General features: G+C 46.7%; 1 protein-coding gene across 1 annotated transcript in view; it reads left to right on the top strand.

Moving 5' to 3' along the window:
* NKAIN4 (sodium/potassium transporting ATPase interacting 4) overlaps nucleotides 1-8984 on the top strand; it is a gene marked incomplete at its 3' end in the record, with an annotated part of 564211 nt that overhangs the window by 377641 nt on the left and 177586 nt on the right. The window lies entirely within an intron of this gene.

Consider the following 8984-nt stretch of genomic DNA (forward strand, 5'->3'; position numbering starts at 1 on the left):
TCTCCGTATTTGAAATCCAGCAAATTTAAATCCAGCAAAACAGAAGCTTACTTGGTCAAGTCTCCTGAGCAGGGCTGTGATTGCCTCAGATGTGGATTAGTTCTGTTCTGCATGTTGTTGTGTTTTATCCCTACTTGTCAAGGGAGCTTCAATGCACACAGCAGCACTCCATGCCCATAAACCACTTTACAGCCCCAGATTTTTCCAGTGTACTGGTGATATGACACCGTGCTCCCTTCCCACCCCTTATGAGCCATCAGCCTTTGCTCTTTGCTTCTCTATCCATAAGCAAAGGCATTAAAATAATGTCTCCCAAAGAAAAATGTCTCACGGCCTTTTCTCTGAATTGTAGCCCTTCTCTTACTGGAAAAAGGAAGAATCTCCTTAGGAGGTTAAACTGCTGGCTCATTTGCTGAAGTCTAGAGTACCAAAGCATGGAATCATCAAAGCTGGAAAACTGACCCACTCGGCGTGACCTCAAGGTGTGCGGACGCATGACTGCACAGACATGCATACACGCATAATGCATCTTGAACTGCACAGGCAATATCATAGTAATAAATCCACTTGGCCATTATTTATTTATTGGTATTTATGAGAGGTTTTTCTGCTGAAAGGAACACCACACGAACAAACACACAAAAACTTACACACACAAAAAAAAATCTGTCTTGCAGCTTTGTGCAGATAGAAAAGGAGAAGATGTTGTGTCCAACGCTGTTGGAACAGACAGTTCCACTGCACAATGGGAATTCCCCTTTCTCTTCTGTCCATGGGTGGCTTCAAAATCTGCTCCATAGGGTCCTGCAACCCCCCAGGAACAGATTTCGAGGGTGTGCGGGGATTGCAGGACAGAGGAGGCCACTTGCAGACACCAAAACAGGACAAAATGCACCATCAGAAGGGATAAAAGAGGACACCGGTTTGCAGAAAAACATGGCATGTGCTCTTCTGTGCGTGTCAATATTACATTGTTCTAATTTGAACAGAAATCGCAATCAATCTCACCATACAGGGGTAAGACTGTGACCTGCGGATCTGTGTGCTTGCTCAGTTAGCCGTCATGCAGCCCCAGCTGCCATAGGAGCAAACTCTAGGGACCAAGGTGTCTTTGCCCCCCCCCAATAAAATATTTGGGGGGACTGCCCTCCCCCAAGTTGGCAGCCATTGCCATTCAAATGGTGTGTATGTGCCATGCCTCATGATTGATATTTTATTTTATTTATTTATTTTATTTTAATTATTTATTATTTTATTTTATTTTATTTGTTGACCCCATATTTTATGCAAGTTGGCACCCCTGCCAGGTGTGGATGGGCAAATTCAAGGCCCTTTCCCCTCTCCCTTCTGACTCCCCTTTATCTTACAACTGTAATGATGCCTTGAAATAAGATGACAGTCCTTTGTAAGGCATGTGCAAATATCATGGCTGTCATACTCGCCAACACCAGAGTGTGGCAAATTGAGACACGACCTCGAAGGCAGACCTGTTCCCTCCCTCCCTCCCTCCCTCCTTTTTACCTTCACCTGCTACTGCCACCACTGCCTCTGCCTCCACAAGCAGGTTAATTATCTACACCTGTCTCATCACATGGTTTTGATTATTAATGGTGTAATGAGACTCATTGGCCATTACTATTGAGAATGGTCCAAGAACCATTGCTTACATAATCTGTTACACACTTTGATGGTATGTACAACCTCTGTTCACTGCAAATGGTGACAGGAGTCACGAAATTAAAAGACGCCTGCTTCTTGGGAGGAAAGCAATGACAAACCTTAGTAGCATCTTAAAAAGCAGGACAGATCCTGAAGCTGAGACTCCAATACTTTGGCCACCTCATGAGAAGAGAAGACTCCCTGGAAAAGACCCTGATGTTGGGAAAGATGGAGGGCACAAGGAGAAGGGGACGACAGAGGACAAGATGGTTGGATATTGTTCTCAAAGCTACCAGCATGAGTTTGACCAAACTGCGGGAGGCAATGGAAGACAGGAGTGCCTGGCGTGCTCTGGTCCATGGGGTCACGAAGAGTCGGACACGACTAAACGACTAAACAACAACAACAAAATAAGGTCTTGTATTTGTTTTCCCATAACCAGTGCAGCAGCACCACCACCACAGCCACGGCCTACATCATAGCCAACGCCATACTTCCCAAAGCCGGTGCTGATTCCTGAGGTGCAGCGCTGGCTTCCGGAAGTATGTTGGCTGGAAGGTGGTTGGTGCACGGGCTCCATTTTTGGGTCCTGCACTCTGGTGTGAAGCAGCTTGGCCCTGAAGGAGCGTCTCCACCCACATCATTTTGCCTGGACACAAGTTCAGCGCCGAGGGCCTTCTGGCGGTTCCCTCACTGCTAGAAGCAAAGTTACAGGGAACCAGGCAGAGGGCCTTCTCGGTAGTGGCACCCACCCTGTGGAACACCCTCCCAGCAGATGTCAAAGAAATAAACAACTACCTGACATTTAGAAGACATCTGAAGGCAGCCCAGTTTAGGGAAGCTTTTAATGTGTGACATTTTAATGTATTTTTAATCTTTGTTGGAAGCCGCCGAGAGTAGCTGGGGAGACCCAGCCAGATGGGCGGGATACAAATTATTATTATTATTATTATTATTATTATTATTATTATTATTATTGATTCATGCCAGAGCACAGGAGCCAAAATGGGACAATCTGGGATTGCAATCAGAAGCTGCGGTGGCTTCTGTAAATCCAGGATGTCCCACCTAAAATGGGACAGTTGTGTGGTATGGGATGTGCACCGTCTTTTTTAGTGATGCATTTCCTTTTTTATGGTTCTTTAGTGTAATTAACATTAGCCCTGTTCCTGAATTTATTCAGAACTGGGTACAGGTCATATGTTCCCCAGACTGATTTGGGGGCAATTTGAGCTCCTGGATCAAGTTAGTGAGGCTCCGTCAGCCCTAATAAACACTGATTATATCTTGTGTCTATATGTTTGATGCCAGCTGCTTTGGAAAGACGTTGCCCTACACGGACTAAAAATCCTTCAATAACTGAGGCAGCCATTCTCACCCCACTTCCCTGGGAGTAAGCCCCTGTGAATTCACTAAGGCTTACTTCCGAGTACACGTGGTGAGGCTTCCTCTGCAGCCGACAAAATATGAAATTAAATGGCAATTTCCTGTGCAATTGCTCTTCACAATAGTAGGAGCAAAAGCCTAGCAGAGAGTTATTCCAGATTGCCCTCATTCCCTTTTGCTAGCCGCAGTCCTGAGATGAGAAATTTGGAAATGGAGGGAGCTGCCTTTCCCTGGAAGGCCCTAATCAATATATCTGACAGGCTCGCTTCTGCACTGCTGCCTGTGTCCTTGGACTGAAGCCCACAGCCCATCCTTCTTCCTTGTATGGGAAAGCAGGTGCCCATCTGGTTAATGCTGATGAGACAGAGCTTCCATTTTGCCCAGGTTGTCTCGCAGGTCACCCTGTTGAGCCGATTATTAATGGGAGCTGTGAAACACCGGGTGGTTTTATATACACCATATGGGCAAGGAAACTGATAACAGTTCATCCGGCGGCGTGGCATCTTCAGTTCTCAGTCTTGTTGTCGCTCCCCACTTCATAAGCAACAATGCAATTTGATATCAAGTTGAGAACTTAGCAGACTGAACAGCATTTTCACGATACCTTTGGGTGCAATTCCATAGTCCCTGGGTGTCAGGGCAAGATGCAGAAGAAGGTCTGCAAGACGAAGAAGAAGAGTTTGGATTTGATATCCCGCTTCATCACTACCCGAAGGAGTCTCAAAGCAGCTAACAATCTCCTTTCCCTTCCTCCCCCACAACAAACACTCTGTGAGGTGAGTGGGGCTGAGAGACTTCAGAGAGAAGTGTGACTAGCCCAAGGTCACCGAGCAGCTGCATGTGGAGGAGTGGGGAAGCAAACCCGGTTCCCCAGATTACGAGTCTACCACTCTTAACCACTACACCACCAACCACAAAGACCAAAAGAGGGTGTGAGGTGGGACAAACTGGGGCAGGCTCCCATTCCTGCAACATGGTGGGTCAGGGGAAGTCCACCAGCTCTGGAGGTGGCATGCTTACTTTCTTGTCAGCTGCCTTTGGTCCACCCTCCGCCTCTGCTGGTATCTTCTTCTTCTTCTTCTTTGGCGATAACTTGTAGCCGAGTAAGTTTGTCTTCCATCAACACGGTTTTAAAAGTGAGTCCCTAAGTGACTGTGGAGGCCAATTCTGGATCCACAAGTCCTTCCACAGTGGGGACAGAGGTTTCCAGGCAGAAGCTGATCACGGTGATGGTTTGCCAAGCATGCCTTCCTCTTAGTGCATTTCTCCCTTTCAAACCTGAGTTTGAGTGTCTTCAAAGCCCATGACACTTTTGGTAAAGGCTGTTCTCCAACTGGAGCATTCACAAGCCAGTGTTTCCCAGTTGTTGGTGTTTATACTACATTTTTTAAGATTTACGTTGAGAGTCTTTGAACCTCTTTTGTTGTCCACCAGCATCACGCTTTCCATTTTTAAGTTTGGAATAGAGTAGCTGCTTTGGAAGACGATAATCAGGCATCTGCACAACATGACTCATCCAACAAAGTTGATGTTGAAGAATCATTCATTTGAATAGGATCCAAAATGCAGCAGTCTGACTGGTCCTAGAACAATAGGATTCAGAATGCAGCAGTCTGATTGGTCCACAGGAACCACCCAATCCAGCTCCAGGTGGAAGCGAATCCGCAACCTGATTGGCCTACAGGAGAATCCCGGAATTAGCCAATCACGTGGGGCCCATTGTGTAAATAATGTATATAAAGCAGACATTCTGGGGGAACTTCCATTCCTCCTCACCACTATGAGCTGAAAAAAGAGCATGAGATCCACTCTTGACTCCGAATATATTTCACATTGCTTCAACACTTGTGATCTTTGCTTCTTTCAGTACACTGGCATTAGTTCACCTCTCTTCCCAAGTGAAGTGTAAAAATTTTCACCATTGATGGAATCTTTTGAGGAGCTGGAGATGGCATTTATAACTGGTCCCACTGGTGTGAGACATGCAGGACACAGGATTGGGCATATCTTCTGCAATGATTTCTTCTTCCTCAACCCCTGTTGGGTTTCTTTGCACAAGCCACTTGATTCTCAGCCCCAAATACAAAACTAAACAAAGCTTGCACATATTAAGAACCCAAAATGAACTTGCTGGATCAGCCAAAGACCTGTCTAGTCCAGTGTCCTGTTCCCACAGTGGCTGGTCAAATTAAGATTCAAATGCAATTAAGATTCAAATACAAGAGATTTTGCCCACTTCAGATACCCAGCCACCCGTATTCAGAAGCATTCTTGCCTCCAACAATGTAGGCCCCTGTTCCCCTCTCAGGCCTACAATTCCCAAAGTCCTCTGGGAAGAGGGATTGGCTGTGAAACCAGACTGGAAACTGTGGCTCTGGGAGTGGAGCTCTGTGAACTCTCAGCACCCGTGACAAACTACAGCTCCCACAATTCCTCAGAGGAAGCCATAATTCTTTAAACTGGCATCACAGTGCTTTAAAGGTGTGGTGTGAATGTGGCCACACACAAAATTCAGTCTTGGGGTGCCCTTTAGTTGTTAGGTATGAAGATGCAACTCACTGCAGATCAATGGCAGAGCAAAAGAAAGCTGTCAACAGGTTTATTTATCTATCTGTTTTAACATGCACCGTAGGTTGGCTTGATGTTGCAGACGATCACATGACCCAGTGCGGGAGGGGAGGATAATAAATTATATCCCCACTTTATTTTTTGTTACAGGAAACCTTGTGGGATTTTTCAGCAAGCTGGAGCTCTTATCTGCCTTTGGGCAACAGCATTATCAAGCGTTCATTTTTGCTCCCCAGCAGGATAGATGGCCTGCAACATACGATAACCTCTGCTTATGAAACATACTACAGAAATTGCGGATAATAGCTCAGCTTAAAGGGGGAAAGCAGTGAGCAAAGTGCTCAGCTTTTCGGTCTCCGAGGAGGATTAAAGGCACAAGCCCCCTGGGTACACGCGACACAAATACATGCAAAGCATAACTGTGCAACCCATGTGTCCGTCAAACGGCAGCAGTGTTTGAAACCTGCAGCAAGGGACTAAACTGTTGTGCAGTGCTCAGATTGTTTGGGGAGGGGGTGGCAAAGAAAAAAAGTCTGGCCTGTGGGCTGCTGATGGGGTCACAGTGGGTAGGATCTATGCATAGGCACTGTTGCAGGAATTTATGTACCGTATTTTTTGCTCTATAAGACTCATTTTTCCCTCCTAAAAAGGGGAAATGTGTGTGCGTCTTATGGAGTGAATGCAGGCTGCGCAGCTATCCCAGAAGCCAGAACAGCAAGAGGGATTGCTGCTTTCACTGCACAGCGATCCCTCTTGCTGTTCTGGCTTCCGAGATTCAGAATATTTTTTTTCTTGTTTTCCTCCTCCAAAAACTAGGTGCGTCTTGTGGTCTGGTGCGTCTTATAGAGTGAAAAATATGGTGAATGTAGGGGGTGGTTGCTCCTTCAGCAGATACCATACACACACACACCGACTACCAAAATCAACACAATCACTTCTGCAAATGTCCTCACAAAACACTTCATCACAGTTTTTCCTCTCTCTATTCAAAGCGCCTCTGCTGCACATTACAGTTCACTGATAAATGTCTTCTTCTTCAGCGATCACTCATAGCCGACTAAGGTTGCCTTCCATCAACACAGTTTTAACAACGAGTCCATAAATGACTGTGGAGGCCAATTCTGGGTCCACATGTCCTACCACAGTGGGGACAATGGTTCCCGAGCGGGAGTTGATCACGGTGCGGATTTGCCAAGAATGTCTTCCTCTTAGCACATTTCTCCCTTGCGTTCTGAGTTTGAGCGTCTTCAATGTCCATGACACCTTTGGTAAAGGCTGTTCTCCAACTGGAGTGCTCACAGGCCAGTGTTTCCCAGTTGTCAGTGTTTATACTACATTTTTTTTTTTAGATTTGCCTTGAGACAGTCTTTAAACCTCTTTTGTTGACCACCAGCATTACGCTTTCCATAGAGTAGCTGCTTTGGAAGACGATAATCAGGCATATTAATATAACCAGTCCAACGAAGTTGATGTTGAAGAATCATTGCTTCAATACTGGTGATATTTGCTTCATCCAGTACACTGATATTAATTCGCCTGTCTACCCAAGTGATGTGTAAGATTTTCGGAGAAACTGTTGATGGAATCTTTCGAGAAGTTAGAGATGGTGTTTGTAAGTGGTCTATGTTTCAAAAGCATACAGTAAGGTTGGTAGTACAATAGCTTTGTAAACAAGCATTTTGGTTTCCCTGTGATTGTAAATGTATATATAGAGATGTACAGAGATATATAGAATATATATTGATAAATGTATCTATGTAATGGCTCACTGGGAAAACTTTAGAAAGTCATATAAAATCGTTCCAGTAGGGATTTGCACCATTCCAACTTTGTTCTGGAAAGTAATGGCTACGAAGGTGGGGGGGGGGAGTCTGGGATGCAGGCAGCCATGATCCACGAAACCTGGGATCATGTACACAGCAGCCTTGTAATGGTTCTAGGGGTTGCTCGTGCGTAAAATCAGCGCCACACCTGGCTGGGCTGCCTGAGTGAACCCTTTCTGTCCGGATAGCCACTCACCCGTCGCTGTCTCAATCGCTGGCAGAATCCGTCAGTGGGCGTTTCTTGAACTTCTTCCAGCAAAGAAGCTCTTTGACGCCTAGTCTCCGCCTACTCTCCCTGCGCAGAAGCCTTCTGCGCAGGAAGGGTGTGGGCAGCGGAGGACCCGTGCTCTCCCCGCTGGTCTCCGGCGAGGAGTCATGGAGCCACCTCGCCAATTCCCCCATCTGCCCCCCTTCTCCACTGGTGCTACGCTGATTTCCTTCCCCAGAAGATGGGCTGCTTCTCTCCCTCCCGGGACGCTCTCTGGAATCCCTCTGGAGCCCTCCCTCTCCCTCTGGCTCCGATGGCAGTTCCCTGACAAGCCTCTTGCACAAGAGATAATCACTGGCATCCTGGCAGATGGGTGCCAGATGGGCAGTCATCCCAGGAATGGATTACGGTAGGTTCTCAATCAGGACAAAGGAGTGTGATTACCTGACTGGGAAACCCAGGAACTTATAAACAACAACAAAAGAAATGATAGTGCACCCTGGAATGCCACCATGGGCAGAAGCTAACTAGAAAGGCTCTTGAGTGACAGGTCTAGGGCATTGTGAAGGATGCAAACTGGTGTCCAGGCTACCCACAAAGTAACTGTTGGTGCCATTTGCAGCGCAGGAGGGATGGGAAAAAAGAAGGATCATGAGCTAACTCCCAGAAGCAGTTCAGGTAGGGCAAAGCTGCACTGCGTCCCTTACTAGGATGGAGATAATGAGATATGGGGCTGTGTGGGTGCACTAGCAAGAGTGCTGGATGGACTCCACAGATACGATCTCCACTTGCCTGCGGCGCCCCCACCTTTCTATCTCAGTGCAGGGCAGCAACACCACTGTCAGGAAGTGAATGCTGTAGCTTCACCCCATTGAACGAGCCACTTCTGGCTGCAGCTACTGCAAATGGTGATTCCCCACCTCCTAGAAACTGTTTGAACTGTGCTTAACTTTGACACTGCCTGGCTCTGTGGCACCAAAATCAAGCAGTTTAGCTTAAGTGACGTTGCACACTCTGCCTAATGCAAGAGCCGGCCCCAGCTGCATCACACTGAGACTCAATTGCATTTGTTGAGCAGGAGGTTCTCTCAAGAAGGCCAAAAGTTCCCTCGTAAAACTAAGCCAGGCCTTGGTGGTGGTTGACGGTCTCTTAAAGCACAAGACATCTGCCAGGTTCTATTTTACACAACCAGCAACCACCGCCATCGAAACAACTTCTGCTCATGCACACACACCAACCCACAGTGCTCAATTTCCTACCCCTTAATTACTCCTACAGGTCTAATTATTTGCATTTCACACACGCTCCTGTCTTAGGGTGCAGACAGTTGGAAGGAGATA

This window comes from Podarcis erhardii (genome assembly GCF_964252035.2).
Source record: "Podarcis erhardii genome assembly, chromosome: 6".
Classification (NCBI taxonomy): Eukaryota; Metazoa; Chordata; class Lepidosauria; order Squamata; family Lacertidae; genus Podarcis; species Podarcis erhardii.